At 42.6% G+C, this 17,588-nt stretch overlaps 1 pseudogene; it reads left to right on the forward strand.

The window, feature by feature from the left end:
- The first annotated feature begins 1,008 nt into the window (after positions 1 to 1,008).
- Positions 1,009 to 16,852, forward strand: LOC117362919 (annotated as a pseudogene).
- Positions 16,853 to 17,588: the final 736 nt, after the last annotated feature.

Genomic DNA, 17,588 nt, shown 5'->3' on the forward strand with positions numbered 1-17,588 from the left:
GGTGGTGGCGCTCCTCCCCACTCTTGTCTCCACCCCCTGATCACCCCTGCCGCACGCAGGCCCTCCCTTCCCTTCCTCTTACCTCTAGTTGTTCACTGCTGCGAGCAACAAGAGCTTCAACGTGTTCCTTGCAATCCTTGTTGGCTCTCCCTCTGATGTCACTTCCTATGCGTGCCACCTGGGTTGACATCAGTGGGAGAGATGATGTGGTCGCGAGTAGCATGTTGAAGTTCTTGCTTGCGGTGGTGACAACCAGAGGTATGGGGGAAGGGAAGGGGATGTGCATGGGTGGAGAGGGGAGGAGTGGGAAGAGGCGGGGTAGAGAGGAAGAGGGGTTTCGGTGCCCCCACCAACATGGCACCCGGGGCAGACTTACTGCGCCATTGCTTCTACTTTAAAACAGCTTTTAATTAATTTACCCCCTCTTTTACTAAGGTGCACCAATCGAATTAGCACATGCTAAACACTAACGTATCCATAGACTAGCATGCATATGTTAGCATTTAGCGCGCACTAATTCGATTAGCGCACCTTAGTAAAAGAGGGTCTTAATCTTGATTTGTGGATGTTATAAGTGTTTTAATATATGTGCATCTTGTACTCCACCTAGAAGGATTGATAGGTGGATAATAAATATTTTTAAATAAATAAATACATGTAGAAGGGCATTTTTAAAATATGATATCTAAGTTTAATTTGGGATGTTTTGTGAAAAACGTCCAACAATCAAGTGGCAAATATGGCAGTTTTCAAACCAGGAAAACATCTAATCATTTTCTAGACCTGTTTGTGCTTATTGCATCTTTCTTTAGGTAACATTATATTTTAAAAAAATGTCCTAGAGAAAAATGCATAAGAAGAAGCCATTGAGACAACGTGAGGCCAGCATTTTTAGTACACTGGCCAAAGAGATATCCCAGCACAGCAGTGGGTAGTCTAGGGAGCACTATAGTGCATTTCACATAAAAGGTCCCATGTACCACTCTCACTGTAACCCTTTTATATTGCATGGTGAGCCCCCAAGGAACTGACAAAAAAACCAAACAACTTTACTCACTGTGCACCATTACAATAGCCTTCAAGTCTGCAGGTGACATCTACATGCAGGTACAGTTTCCCCTTACCTATAGTCTACCACACTGACCGCTAGCCTACTCCTGGGACCTGCTTGCATCAGTGATAGGAATGACCATTATATCTGAAGCTGTCATTAACTCCAAGATAGGATATGTTATCTCTTTTTTTATTAGCCACCCTCTGAATGTGACCTATTTATTCCAGGTTCTGGCTTCACCCTCCCAGGCACATTCTCTAACCCTATTGACCTTTTCCTCTGTCTCCTAGGCTTTGGTGTATCTTTTGTACCTCTCCCTGCAAAGAGGTCAACATCCTGTACAAAAAGGCAGCTATCCTTTTACACGACCCAATATCCTTCTAGAATTGAACCCTGAATTTATTTACTACTACTACTACTATTATTTATCATTTCTATAGTGCTGAAAGGCATATGCAGCACTGTACATTTGGAGGGGCATAATCAAAACGTCCAAGTGCTGATAATAAAAAACAACTGTCTGTTTTAAGCCCCTCCCACTGAATCCCAAGATGCATTGGTCTGGAGAAGGCCCGTCATTCTCAGCACGCATCCCTGGAAGCAGGAGGGAGTGGGCTTCCCTCCTTCTGATTTTGCAGCGGAAGGTACGGGGGTGTCAGGTGATATGGAGGGTGTTCCATGATGTTGGGCGGTGATTGGGGGGCGGCAGAAATGTTGGGGGATGTCGGGAGAGGGGTGTAGGGCTCCACAACTCAACTGATCCTGGCAGGGGGAATCCCCATCAGCTGAGCTGGCAGGAATATCCAAAACCAGCTCAGCTGATGGGGATTCCTCTGCCACGATCAGATAAGGTAGTTGGGTACATCTACAAAACTTGCTTTTGTGCGTTTTTTTATGAGAACGTATTTGTTTTTGGAAAAAGGCAAGAATAATTACTAGAGTGAAGAATTTAATAATGCATAGCACAAAAAGATATAGAATATAACTGGAAAATGAAAAAAGTGAGAGAGAAAAACTGTAAAAAGCAAAAAAAAAAAAGCAAAAGACAGGACATAAAGGGCAAACAATCAAAACATTTCTAAATTGAAAGATAGATTGGCAAGATTACAAAAGCACGTCCTTTACAGCCTGCAAAAGGACTGTTTTATTCTGGATCTGTGAGAAGGGGCGGGCACCCTTAGAATATCTTCCTCTGTTTTGCGAAATGCCATCTGTGGAGAGCAGGTTTGGAAGTGGCAAACTTCTAAAACAAAGCTGGCCATCCTACAGAGATGAATCATGAAAGGAGCAATGCGTGCAGTGGGTGGTACAGGAAAACTGACAATCGGGGCAGGTTGACAGTTGGGATGGGGGCACAAGATTGTCCCACCTCTTTCTGAGCAAAGATGATAAATAAAAACATAACTAATTAATTATGCAGTAACAAGGCAGGGAAAAACAAACGTATAATTATAGCATTAGAAAAAAAAATCATGCTCTCACATATTCCTTCTAACACCAGTAGCCATAATTTGCTAATACTTCCATAATACCTTTGCTTTTATTTTATTTTATGACTCGCCTCCCTTGTGTAACGTGAATATATGGTCATGACTGCATGATGGTAAGCATGCTACTTTTTTTTTTTTTTCATAATGACTGCAGGAACATTTTTAAGCCAGACCCCTTTTCAATCAAAACTGAGAGATTAATTTGATCAAAGAAATCATAGTAGGCTTTGTTAACTGACTAGTCAGACTGGGATCATGGCTACCACTGATAAAATGGTGTTGGGCCTGTCTACTTACCACCACTGTTCCTTTGAAGCTGAACGGGAGTCCTCCAACTGCATTGCTGCTGGTGGTGGGGAGTGGGGGTGATGCTTCAATATTGTACTTTGAATCACTAGGACAGGCAGGTTCCCTGGAGTCCTGCAGAGCTTGCCTGTTCCTCAGTATTGAAAATGTGATAGTGAAACAGCACCCCCCACTGGCATGACTATAGGTTGAGGACTCCCGCACAGCTTAGAGCAGTGTCATTCAAACTGTGTGCTGCGGTGTGCCCTGAAGAGATTCCGGGTGTGCCACAAGAGATTCCAGAATTTTACTTTATTTTTTTTAAATTCCCTTCATAAGTATACACTAAAATAGATGACATGTACGTTGTGTATGCAAGAGTCTGTCAATGTTATGAGCGTCTGCATGTGTAAGGCTACAAACACCCAGACAAGCATCATTCTTTGAAGTGATTGGTCCTTGAAAACTAATGACAAGTAATTGTAGTTTTATTTTCACGCAGTAGCTATCCTACCTTGAGCAACAGAACAATCAAGGCTTTGTAACCATTTTGATCTTCATATGTTTGCAATCTTGGATTTTCAGCTCTGACAGAAATTAAATTGAAAAAAGAAAAAAAAAAAAAAAAGAGAACGACTGTAGATGGTGGATAATGAAATGCATGTTTGTTTGTTGACTATTGAGCTCAGTTTTGATTTAATTTGCACTCAAAAACAAGCTCATCCATCACATTGATTAGCAATTCTATTCTATCTACTTTAGTTTCACCATTGTTACAATAATCCATACATAGATTAAAGAACTTTAAATAAATAACTCTCAAATATTAATTTTTTGTTGGTTTTGCGATTTTTTTCATTTCAATTATGATGTGCCATGAAAAATATTTGCTCCATTTAGTGTGCCAGAGTTAATAATGTTTGAGAGACACTGGCTTAGAGGGAACAGTGTATAACACCTCTCCCCCAAAAAAATGATAAAGAGGAAAGAAAAAACAATTTGAAGGGATTAACATTATGCCCACACGGTCAATACATATGGTGGGAGGTTGGTTATTTATTTATTTACAATAATTTATAACCCACCTATCCAAAAATCTAGGTGAGGAACAAAAATACATACACAATAAATACAAACACAAATCAACATTACAAGCAGGAATAAAATTCAAACAATCTCAAAACTTGCACCAAAAATCCACTCATAGAGCAAAGTCTTCACCCCTTTTCTAAAATGTAAAAGCACATCAGTTTGGAACAAAAACAACAGAAGACCATTCCAAAGCATTGGACCTGGACAGAAAGCATTGAATTCCGAAAACTCAAAAGTCACCCCATGGCCATTGATGGGACTTCCAAACAAATTTTGTCAGAGGACTGCAACTCACACAAAGGATGATACCACTGTAGCAGAGCACGAACGCTTAATGGACAATTAGACTGGAGCACTTTAAAGATCAAGCAAAGAACTTTAAACTCCACCTGCATGTCAACTGGAAACCAACGAAGCTCACGAAGTATCGGAGTGATGTGATCATATTTCGAGACATGCACAATAAGACGTGCCACAGCATTTTGAACTAGCTGTAACGCTTGCAACACATATTTTGTCAAACCCAAATAAATAGAATTACAATAGTTAAGCAGAGGGATTATCAACAACATACCAACGGAACAAAAATTCTCCCCAGAAAGATAGTCACGTAACCTCCGAACCAAGCGCAGCTTTAAAAATCACACTAGAAATGACCTTCTTAATATGAGCCTTAAAAGACAATGCGGAATCAAAAACAACTCCCAGATACCTACACTGCCCTCATATTAGAATAAACTCATCTGCAAGAACAATGTCTGCTGGACAAGATGCTACTTTCTTACTGCATCCAATTTAAAGCAGTTCCGTCTTTGCAACATTTAATTTCTCATTAATGGGTTCTCACTGCTGATTGATTGATGGTCATATGAAGTCTTAGACAGCGGAGGATATTTCTCAGAGTATAAGGAAAGGGAACATGCGACTCACTTGTTTGTTTTGCAGTGGTTATCAGTAAGCCTCTCGCCTATCCTTTTAGTTTATCAGTTTCTTGTTGATTTAATTTATGTCATCATTTGTCATAGCTTTATAGTTTAGGGAGGAAGTGGGGAGAGGTTACACAAGTCTTCACTTATTTAAAATGAGGTAGATAAGAACATAACAAAAGCCATACTGGCTCAAACAAATGGTTCTTGTAGGTCAGTACTATTTCCAGCAATGGTCAATTAAGGTCACAAGTACCTGGCAGAAACACAAATAGTAGCAACATTCCTTGCTACCAATCCCTGGGCAAGCAGAGGCTTACCCCTTGTCTATCTCAATATCAGACTTTGGACTTTTCCACCAGGAGCTTATCCAAACCTTTTTTTTAAACCCAGCTATGGTAACCGCTTTTATCATATCATCTGGCAATGAGTTCCAGAGCTTAACTATTCGTAGACTGAAAAAAAATATATCCTCCTTTTATTGTAAAAATATTCCCATGGAATTTCTAATTCCACTATATCTTTTTTGAGATACAATGGCCAGAAATGAGCACAATACTCAAGGTGAGGTTGCACTCCTCAAGGGCAATGTACATTTGGTTGTCTTTCTGTGAGTATCCTATCACCAGCAGCAGACCTGCTTATAAGGTGCACTATGTACAATCAGAAAAAAGTGAGGAGGAAAGGACAGTCCTTCTTTAGGAACACACCAATTTCATTGGAGAATCACATAAAACTCAGCTCAACATGGCCAGTGTTTCGACACATAAATAATGTGTCTTCATCAGGAGTCGTTATGAATCCCCTCAAAGGTTTGAGAATGAAAAACAGTAGACAGTAATCTACAAACAGAGCGATTCACCAGAGCAGCAGGATGCAAAACCCACTTCCAAATGTTGAAGTGAAAGTCAAGTTGAGCTGTAATCCATCTTATGTGATTCTCCAGTGAAGCTCGTGTGTTCCTAAGGAAGGACTATCCTTTCGGCCTCACTTTTTCTGCCTGTGCATCTACTGCGTGGGGTACAACTTTCCTGTTTCTTTTTGGCACTATGCACAATGTCACTGGAGTTGATTCTTCAACAATTTAAGCAACAACCGGCTGGTGCTTTGTGATTTCTCATCCATGGATAGTAGAAGGAGAAGAGATAAGGAAAATCTTACTCTTTCTTGCAAATTTAAGGTATGCAACAAAGGAACAGCCCTCTTTCCTTATGGTAGACCTGCTATGGGGCATGAGAACAGCTCAAGAGATGTATTTTAAGTAGGACATTTCCATGGTTTACTTATATGTGAAGATGTAAAACTGGAGATATACTAACAATCAGATAGCCCAAATCTTCTAGTAGAGATATGCACGGCAAAAAAATAGTTTGGTTAATTCTTATTTTAAACAAAGTTTTTGCAATTTTCATGCAAGTTTTTTCTGTTTTTACCACAAATGTGTGTGTGTGTGTGAGGGATGTGTGTTGAAACTGTATGCATGAAAGAACTTTTTTGCACACCCAAATCTATTATCCACGTATTCATTCATAGGTATGTGAACCAAATGAACGATCATGAATGCACACAATCTTCAAAAATATACCTAGACTCTCTTTCCTCTCTCTAACTTTCCAAATTCCCTGCGGTGTTTCCCACAATTAATCTGAAAGCAGCTGCCAAAGCTGAGCTAAAACAGAGAAAATTGCACTCATGGTCCCCAAAGCCTCTCATTCTCTCTTTCCAGAATGGAACTGATAAGAAGAATAGCTTGCACGGAACAGAGTTTTCAACACAAATTAAAGACTTTGCTACCCCCCATACTTGGGCAGGTTCCTCATTTCTCAACCCTCACTTTACGTGCATGGGCAGAAAGAACTGCAAGTAATTGCTCCTTTTCTTCCTACTTTTTGCAAAACTACTACTGCTGAAAGCAGAGTAGCTTTCTGAAATTAACATTTACACAGGTATGCAATATTCATGTGTTAATACCACTATTTACATGTGGATATGTTCCTAAAATAATGGCCTTAGGAACAAAGGGCTAGATTCACTAAGCAAACCGATCATGTACCGATTAGTTTGCGACCCCTTTGTGACCCGATTTCCCTCTGACCCAATTCACTAACCTCTCCTGCGATCTGCTTCCAATCTGTGCATGCAAATTAGAGGAAACGGCATGCAAAGTAGACAGGGACGTGATTCACTAAACAGAAGAAGGAAGATCAATTGGGCTTGCCGATCAGAAGTGAAATGACTGCTGAGGACCAGTCGCTTCACTTGTTACCGACTCTCCTGCCCTTTAAAACCACAGGCTGGTAATGCGCTTTTGCAGAATACATAAAAAAGGAATTAATTTTTTATATATTCTGTAAAATGCATTGCAAGCCCATGGTTTTAACCTGACCCCCTCCCCCAAGCTGATGTTCCTCCACAGTGATTCTTGCACTAATGCCCCCCACAATGATGCCTGCCCCCCTGCGCCAATGCCCCCTCGCACCATCGCAATGATGCACCCTCTGCGCCAATGCCACACAAAAGACAGGAGGGATGCCACCTCCCTACTGCCATCTCAAACCCATCCTGGCTGGGCCCATCCCGTTCCATCTCCTTCTCTATAGCTTAAGCTAGGCCAGCTGGCCCGGCCCACCCCCCTCCCCATACTTTGAAAATCGTTGGGAGCAAGTGGGGTGCTCGGTCCCTCCTGCTCCTCCAGCCTCCTGCGCAGCAATGACGGCCTTAGGCCATGACCCGATGCATCATCTGATGCACAGGGAAGGGCCTAAGGCCCTGACTGGCTGAGGCGCTTCGGGTTCCTCCCTTGGAAGGGGCCTGGGGCGTGTAAGCCAATCGGACTTAATTAGGGAGGAGTCTAAGGAAGTATCTGATTGACTAAAAACAATGGCCAATCAGGGACTTCCTTAGACTCCTCCCTAAGGAAGTGAGGGTGGGGGGAGGTAAATAGGAATATAGTAATGTGGAAAAGTTTCAGCCATAAAATAATTTACCTAGCAATGTTTTTGGTAGGTTGCCAAAGGAACGCCAGGCAGCATCTCCACTAGCCATTAGTTTGCTGATTACCAAACATAGTTAGAGCAGCCAGCTGAGAACTAGGGAAGCAAGGGCTCAAATCCCACTGATGTTGCTTGAGATCTTGGACTTAGCCCTCCATTGTGTCAGGTATAAAACTTAAAAATTGTAAAACCACAAGGGACATGAAAATACCTATTGAATGTAACTTGCCTTGAGCCCTTACTGAGAAAGGTATGTCTAAATCCTAAATCCAATACCAGGCATAGTGTAAAGTAATACAATATGCTACAAATGTCACTCAGGACTTACAGAGGAATTCCAACATACCATAATAGCAGTAACATCCACAAGTCACACTAGCACCTACCAAGGAAAAGACTGCAATGACCACTAAAACATCAATAAACTGGAGAGTGTGGCACAGCAGTTAAAGCTACAGCCTTAGTATCTTGACGTTGTGGGTTCAATCCCATGCTGCTCCTTGTGACCCTGGGCAAGTCACTTAATCCCTCTATTGCCCCAGATACATTAGATAGATTGTGACCACACTGGGATAGACATGGAAAAATGCTTGAGTACTTGAATAAATTCATGTAAACTGTTCTGAGCTCCCCTGTGAGAATGGTATAAAAAACGGAATAAATAAAACATCAATCATGCAATCAGTGCTAACAGAAAATCATGTCTCTTTCAAACATGCAGAACACAGATCTTCACCCAGTATAGAATAAGTAACCACAATACAAAAAATTAAACTGAACTTCCAAGAAGCTAGACTCTTCATACAGTGCAACACCAGAGAAAGTGTGTGTCCCCCTGTACTGTGCAACATATTATAGTAGATTGACATATTCCAACCATTACATAACAAATGCAAAAAAAAAAAAAGGAAATTGGACTAAATGTATTTTTCAATTAGCTTTCAGTGGCCAAAACCTCCTTCCTTGGTACAGGACAGTATACTGCTATTATGGTATCCTGTCCTAACCTGAGGAAGAATGTTTTGGTTTCTAAAGCAAGTCAAAAAGGTATTAAAATTAATCCAATAAAAAGATAACAGTTTACGTATTTCCATTTTCTATTTTTACTTATTAATGTTTATTAACACAGCTGCCACGCTCCTGCATCTTAAAGTGAAACCAATTTTTTCTACCTTTGTTGTCTGATTATTTACTTTTTAAAATTAAGTTGGCACCAGCTTCTCCACTTTTGCTTCCTCCCTTCCATCATCTCCCTCTTCTCTGTCCCTCTCCCCACCCCAACATCTACCACCTCTCTCCCCTGTTCTATCCAGAATGTGTTCTCCACTTCTATGCAGCATCTTCCCCCCTCCCCTTCCATCATCTTCCTCTTGTCTGTTTACCATCCAGTGTCAGCAAACTCCCTTGTCTCTCCCCCACTTCCATACAGCACCTTCTGTGCCCCCTCTCATTGCCTTCCAGCATCTCCCCTTTCTCGTCTTTCTTCCATCATCTTCCACCATTTGTCTCTTCTCCACACCAATTTTCTCTTCCATCCAGTATCTGCTCTCTGTCTCCCCCCTTCTATAAAGCATCTGCCCCCTCTCCCTTTCCATCAGTATCTCCTAGTTTCTCCCCTTCCATACAGCATCAGCCCCTCTCTCTTTCTATCTGGTGTCTTCCTCTCTCTTACCTCCTCTCCCTTTCATCATGTCTGTCTCCTGTCTCTCATCTCTTTTATACAGGCCTCTAACTTCCTCCTTCTAGACAGTTTCTTCACCCTCTCTCTCCCTTGCCATCAATATTCCTGTCCTCTTTGTATCTCTTTCCTTCCATACATCTGACCACTCTCTCCTCTTTTGCTTCTCCCTTCTATTATATCCCTCCTCTCTACCCCCAACATCTGCCCTCTTTTCCCCCTGTTCTATCCAGAATCTGTCCTTCCCTCTCTCTCCTCTTCTATCCTTATCTTTCTCTTGTCTCCCTTTCCACCCAGCATTGGCCACCTCTCTTTCTCCCCCGCCCCCCCCCACACTGCTATATAGTCTAATTTTTTTCTCTTTTCTCTTTCTTATCCCCTTTCACTTCCCCCTTCCATCACCTTCCACCTCTGTCTCTTCCCCACACCATCTGCCCTCATTCTCTCCCCTCTTATATAAAGCACTTTCAATTTCTCTCTATTTCTATCCAGTGTCTTCCTCTTTCTCACCTCCTCCCCCTTTCATTACGTTTGCCTCCTGTCTCTTTATCCTGGCTGCTGATTCTTGTGCCTTCCCCTCCTCCCTTCAATGGCCACCCCAAGCATTGCTGCTGCTTCTCTAAATGTGCAGCAGCAGCAGCAAAACAGCCCACCTCATTCTTCTGCATCCACACTCGCAGCCCCTAATATCTTCCGGTTCCAGGATAGAGCCAGGCGCCAATCAGACTAAGTCAGCGAGTGTAGCCCTGCAGGAGAGTAAGGCAAGGTGTTTTGCCACTGCTGCTGCTCATTTAGAGAAGGAGCAGCAGCAGAAGCTGCCACGATGGCGAAGGGAGGGAGGTGAGGAAATGCTGCTCCTGGTGTGCGGCAGTCCTAAATTGCTTCGCAGGGTCTTCAAAAGAGGTGCGTGGCAGCGCTGCCACACAGCTTAGACTCTGCCACACAACTTAGACTCTGGGAGACAGGAGATATGATAGATGGGTATAAATTTGTGAATTGGCCTAATTTACCAGTGCCTAATACAGATGACTAATGACACCTAATCAGGCCTACTTTCAGCACCTAACCAGACCTACTTTTCAGGTAGGTGCCTTGACTCAGGTGTCACTAGACGTCGCACAGTATTCCATGCAAAGCTTTAATTTTTTTTTTTAATTCTCTTATATCAGTTTTTAATGGTGTGATCAATTACCATGCCAATTAAACCAATTAAAAACAATTGTTTTATGCAGAATTCAGTTAGGCTTCATTAGGCCAGTGGCGTACCTAGGGGGGGCGGGGGGCAGATCCGCCCCGGGTGCATGCCCCAAGGGGGTGCACAGGAGAGAGCTGAACAGGGACGACGGGGGACCCGTGAGGTTAAATATAACTCGAGCCGCGAGGCTCGTCTTCTGCTCCTACCTGCCTTGCCGTGCACACATAGCTGACCGGAAGTCTTCCCCGATGTCAGCGCTGATGTCGGAGGGCAGGCTTTGCTTAAGCCCTCCCTCCGACATCAGCGCTGACATCGGGGAAGACTTCCGGTTGGCTATGTATGTGCGGCAGGGCAGGTAGGAGCAGAAGTTGAGCCTCGCGGCTCGAGTTGTATTTGGCTGAGAAAGTTGCTAAGATGAGGGCTAGGAGGCAAACGCGGAACACAAAAGGGGGGAGGGAGTGCATTTTTGGACACAAGGCATGAACTTGGGAGAGAGGATGGAGAAAGGGAGGGAAAGAGGTGGGGGAGTGAGTGCATTTTTGGACACAGAAGGCATGGACTTGGGAGAGAGGAAGGGAGGGAAAGAGATGGTTGTGTACACAGGAATGGAAGAAAGGAAAATTTTTGATCATAGGGAGGGAGAGAGGTACAGACAGTGGAATACCAAGGTGGGGATGAGGGGGGGCGGACCACCCCGGGTTTACGCCCCAAGGGGGTGCACAGTTGGCCACCCTCCAGTGTTCTCCCTAGGCCGGCAAACTGCGGCTCTTTAGCCACTTGAGTGCCATCGGGAACAGGCCGGCGCCGAGTTCTCCCTGCTTTTCCCTATGGGGCCAACCAACTCTCGCCGCCCGCGTCAATTCTGACGTCGGAGAGGACATTCTGGGCCAGCCAATTGCTGCCTGGCTGGCCCAGAACGTCCTCTCCGACGTTAGAATTGACGTTGGGCGACGAGAGTTGGTCGGCCCCGTGGGGAAGAGAAGCAGTGCGAACTCGGCGCCGGCCTGTTCCCGATGGCGGCAGTGGCAGCCTATTCCCCAGTGGCGGTGGCAGCATTTTCCCAATGGTGGTGGCATGGGGAGGGGAGGGCAGGGAGAAAGAAAGAAAGGGGGGGACAGGGAGCCAGAAAGAAAGAAAGGGGGCAGGGTGAAATAAAGAAAAATGGGGCACGGAGAGAGAGAGAGAAAGACAGACAGAATGAAAGAGGGCATGGAGAGAGAAAGAAAGAAGGGGGCAGGGTGAAACAAAGAAAGAAATGGGGCATGGAGAGAGAGAGAAAGACAGACATACAGAAAGAAAGGGGTATGGAGAGAGAGAAAAAGAAAGAAGGGGGTAGGGTGAACCAAATAAAAAGTTTGGGGAGGGAATGAGGTCTGGAGGAGAGGAAGCATACAGGAGGCTGAAAGAAGGGAAGAAATATTGGATACACAGTCAGAAGAATAAAGTGCAACCAGAGACTGATGAAATTACCAAAGGTAGGAAAAATGATTTTATTTTCAATTTAGTGATCAAAATGTGTCCGTTTTGAGAATTTATATATGCTGTCTATATTTTGCACTATTCTGTACAATTGTCAATTTATAAATCAGCGTCTTCTCCCCACTCTCTCTTCCCCATTTCCCTTCAGCGTTCTCAGCCCATTCTCTCTCCACTTTCCTTCAGCGTACGTACATAAAAACAAGCAAGTAATTTTATATCATTTTCATTCTATTTATTCATAGCGCAATAGCGTTTTTTAGCGCAGGGAGCCTATGAGCGTTGAGAGCAGCGTGGGGCATTCAGCGCAGCTCCCTGCGCTAAAAAACGCTATCGTGGTTTAGTAAAAAGGGAGGGGGAATATTTGTCTATTTTTGTATAGTTGTTACTGAGGTGACATTGCATAAAGTCATCTGCCTTGACCTCTTTGAAAACCCGCGGAATATAAATGATAATTAACATTTTCTTTGCGTACAGCGTGCTTTGTGTTTTTTAAATTTAATTGTTGGTAGATCATTTTGACTTGGCCAAAAAGGTAAGGGGGAGGGAGGGAGGGGAGCTGCTGAAAGACATCTAGTAATCCTTGCAGGCTTGACTGTACAGGGAATTATTTTTGTAAAATCATGTTTTGTTATGTGACTGGCATTATTTAGACTTTAATTTCTATGAATGAATAGAATGAAAATGATATAAAATTACTTGCTTGTTTTTATGTGCGTGCGCTGAAGGAAAGTGGAAAGAGAATGGGCTGAGAACGCTGAAGGGAAATGGGGAAGAGAGAGTGGGGAGAAGACACTGATTTATAAATTGACAATTGTACAGAATATTGTTTCTTTTTATACTTTAATATAAACAATTCAAGGCTTGTGTGGATGGAATCAGGTGGTTTGCGGAGATGGGGACCGAGCTTACAGGGATTAGTCCAATAAAATGGTATTTTTGTATTTCTCATTATTTGTTTTATTTTTAATTGTTAATTTGTAAAGTGATGATTGTTATGTATCAGTTTTTTCAAATTTACATCTACTGTCTTTATATTTTGCACTGTATTAGAGGACATGTGTTACTGTTTTTGTGGTGTTGCATTGTATCCAGGGTCTGGTTTCTTGGCGGTTCAGTTTAACTTTTGTCTACATATTTCTATTTTTAGTTTGTGATTATTTCATATTGGGCGAGGGTGTATCTCTGTTCTGTGTGTATGAAAAGAACAGTTTTCAGTTGGCATTGACTACAGGATCAATTGACTGTGCGGGATCTGGCTTGTTTAGTTTTACAATGTATGTGTTGGTGTTCTAGTACTCACTGCAATGTTTAAGATGCTGCCTTTTCCTAGGTACACTCTTGTGCAATATGTGGATTGTTACTAAAAATCATATTTTTCATAAAGATGGGGGGTGTCAAAACCTAGGCACCATTTATAGAATTTCCCCCTGTATGTTTATGTTCCATTTGATACACCACTTGCCTTTCCTGGATCTCAGAAGTTTACTGCATCGCATAATAAAAATCAGCAAGGTTAGAAATAGAAACTCCACTGGTTATAGGACATACTTAACATAGTCATTCCAAAGCCAATTCATTCAGAAAAGATCCAGAGGAAGGTTACTAAAATGGTGCGTGTTCTTTATCATAAGGCGTATGGGGACTGACTTAACGGTCTCAATATGTATACTTTAGAGGAAAGGCGGGAGGGGGAGATATGATAGAGATGCTTAAATACCTACATGGCATAAATGTGCATGAGTCAAGTCTCTTTCATTTGAAAGGAATCTCTGGAATGAGAGGGCATAGGATGAAGTTAAGAGGTGATAGGCTCAGGAGTAATCTAAGGAAATACCTTTTTACAGAAAGGGTGGTAGATGCATGGAACAGTCTCCTGGAAGAAGTGGTGAAGACAGAGACTGTGTCTATATTCAAGAAGGCATGGTAAGAGCGGATAGCATAGCTGGTTTTAAGAAAGGTTTGGACAAGTTCCTGGAGGAAAAGTCCATAGCCTATCATTGAGAAAGACATGGGGGAAGCCACTGCTTGCCCTGGATCAGTAGCATGGAATGTTGCTACTCCTTGGGTTTTGGCCAGATACTAGGGACCTGGATTGGCCACTGTGAGAATGGGCTACTGGGCTTGATGGACCATTGGTCTGACACAGTAAGGCTTTTCAAGTTTCAAGTTTATTAAAAATTTGTTTGACCGCTTAATCCAACTTCTAAGCGGTTAACATAATAAAATTACACAAAAACAGAATAAACATATTGAAACAGGGAAGACAAATGACTTACTCAAACATACGGCAACAAAAGGGCAGGTGGGGAGGAACTACAATAAGTATGTTATGTTCTTATGATCTCTTAGAAAGAGGAAGAGATAATGGTTACTACAGATGGGTAAACTAGATGGGCCATTTCACCTTTATCTGCCATCATGTCTCTATGTTTCTATCTGGAAGGTGTGAGGCAGGAAGAATTCCCACTTGCTCTTGCATCTGTGCCATCATCTGCAAAATGGTGGTGACCAAACCCTATGGTACATCCTAGGACTCACTACTGGAAGTCAGTCTGCTAAATAAGGGCATATGGGCTCAGTTAACTCAAATTCTTTCTAATATTTCAATAACGGACAGTAAAAAGCAACCTAACAGTTATTTTATGAAGATATTTATTTAGATTGTATAGAGAAGCTGATGCTATGAGTGCTCTATTGATACCTCCTACTCTGCACAGAGACATGGCCAAAATGCTGACTCATCCAAAGAAATTTGTGAATTTTATTAACATCTGACAGCCTTCAGACTCAAATATATTTACTCCAGCAGAAGGATGGTGTATGTCTGCATTCGAACTCTGTGGTGGTCGTGTAGTTTCCAATGCATCCATAAAGACTAATGCTGAACATTTTAGAGATGTGCATTTTTAAGAGTACATGCAAGCTAATAGCGAATCTTTAAAAATTTAGGGGCAGATTCTGTAAATGGCACCTAAAAAAGATAGGGGCCTAAAGTTAGACACCTAGGCCCAAATTCTGTATAGGACACCCGGGAGAGGTGTCCTATACAGAATCAGGCTTACACTAAAACCCGATTCTGTAACCGGCGTCCATGTTACAGACGCTGGTTAGAGAATTGGGTTAGATTAGACACGGCCGCTACACTTATCGCGGCAAGGGATATGTATAGCGGCTGCCTGTCCAATCGCCGGCAGGAGGATGCCCAACTCCTCCTGCCGGAACCCCTCGGACCCCCCTCCCCCCAAACTGGTGATCACTGGCAGGAGGAAGCCCAACTCCTCCTGCCGGAACCCCCCGGACACCCTCCGGAACCCCCATGCTAACGACAACCCCCCCCCCCAACTAACCTCCCTCCCCCAACTAACCTTTAAATGTTGGTCGGCTGGACGGGTCTTTCTTCTCTATCCAGCAGTTAGGAAAGTTACTCTCAACGGCAATACCATTCATTACGAGGAACCGGCTAAGCTAGATGAATTTCTGAGTGAACACTTGGACTCAATGACTTAAATGTGCAGAAGTGACTACATATCCAATTATTTTGTTTATATATTTATTTTATTTTATAAATAGTGAAAGTGCTTTGACTGAAGTTTTTTTTTGGTTTTTTTTTTTTTTTACCAGTGGACCAGTGGAGACAGAGCTCATTTTATTTGGGGTGGGACATGAGTGTGTTCTATATTCTATGACAGTAAACAGGAAGAAATCTTCAGCCAAAGAGATGCCTTGAGGATTTCTATGGATACTACATTTCTTGTTCCCTTGCCTCGTCATGCTTGATTTGTGGGCAGCACTGCTGGGAATGGGATCAGAATTATTTGTCGAACCTATATTATACCCCCATGGGACAAGGATTCTAGCCTAGTGACACTGCTCACCATCATTGTGAACTTGATTTGCTGAAAGAAATACTAAGGGAAACGCAGAGCACAGCCCAAATCTTTGACTGCGTGGTCTACACTGAAGGCTCTGCCATGGGAGCTCCTTTGCTGATTGTAGTCATTGTGGCACGTAAGGTAACTCAGCTGTGGTAGAGGCCCCTCCTAATGATGGATTATATTGAGCTGGGGAAGATGATCACAGGAGGCAAAAATCCCTCGGTACTGTACGTGAGCAGGGAAACTCCCTGGTATTGTATATTCTGAGCATTGGTTCCGGAAAATCGGGAAAACCATTGGCATTGCTGTGGGGAATGGTCAGGACCAGTTTGCCTGTGTGTTACATTCGTCAAATGACTCTAGCCAGGCTATATCATCGAACAGATAGTCAGGAAGGGATTATAATTTGTGGAATTGCCCTATACTGTTAAAGAATTGGATGTCTCCTTCTCTGGGATCCTCTTATAAGTTGAGGAAGATGCCAGTAATAAACTGCTATGGAGGGCCTGCTTCACTGGAGATTTCTGCTTTTCACTCCAAGAAACGCTTTGTTCTATGCCGGTTGAAATCACAGTGCTGGCAAGGGCATAATGTGGTTCCCGGGAGGTGTTGATTATTGGAGGGGTAAGAATTAATATACTGACTGCAAGATCTGATGGCGATCAAGTGTAAGGAGAGATGGGCTCTTTGCCACGGTGGAGAGGCTCTGTATTGTCAGAGGTGAGGCCAAGGAGGATAACTCCACTGGAGCAGTACTGGTCCACATAGAGATATTGAACACATAACTTATGCTATGGCTTCAGTAGACAAAATAGTGCACTGAAACTTAATTTATAAAAGTATGAGACTTAAACTAGCCACCAAATAATACATTTAAATAGAAAGTATTGAGAAAACTACACTCAAGTTCCTCAGTTTGCCACACAGTTTTTGACGTATGGTAGCTGTCCTCATAGGAACCGATAACGTGTAATTTTGTTTTTTTTCTTTTTTTTGTATATCAATAAACAACTTATAAGGTGCTTGTGCTTAGTTTTTCATGATATAATTGCAATAGTAGCAAAAGTAGCAATTACTTATCTTTTTTATGTTTTACATAGCAACTGGGTCTGGCTCAATCCCCACCGACGCGTTTCATTATTTCATCAGGGTCGGGGAAGGAGTACGCTGTGAAAAACACACAAATATTAATACATGACCCAGTGAATTTAAGTAGTTTCAAATTTAAAAAGTCAAAAAGTTGCTATCAGGCTTACCAGAGCAGTTGAATATCTTAGCAGAACGCTAAATCCATAGGTATTGAGCCGGAAGTGAAAAACCGGCGAAAATGAGGCTGTTAAATCCTAAAAACCCCGGTCATGTGACCCAAAACTGGCCAATGAACTCCTTAGAAAAAAGCCTTTAACACAGAGCCCTGAATTAAATGCTTGCTGTTAACCAATCGCTGGTCAGATTCAGACCATGAGGATACATAGTATTGAGTTTAAACATCCACCGAAGCTCTTTGATGTTTAGATTATG

This window comes from Geotrypetes seraphini, chromosome 6 (assembly GCF_902459505.1).
Source record: "Geotrypetes seraphini chromosome 6, aGeoSer1.1, whole genome shotgun sequence".
In the NCBI taxonomy this organism is placed as follows: Eukaryota; Metazoa; Chordata; class Amphibia; order Gymnophiona; family Dermophiidae; genus Geotrypetes; species Geotrypetes seraphini.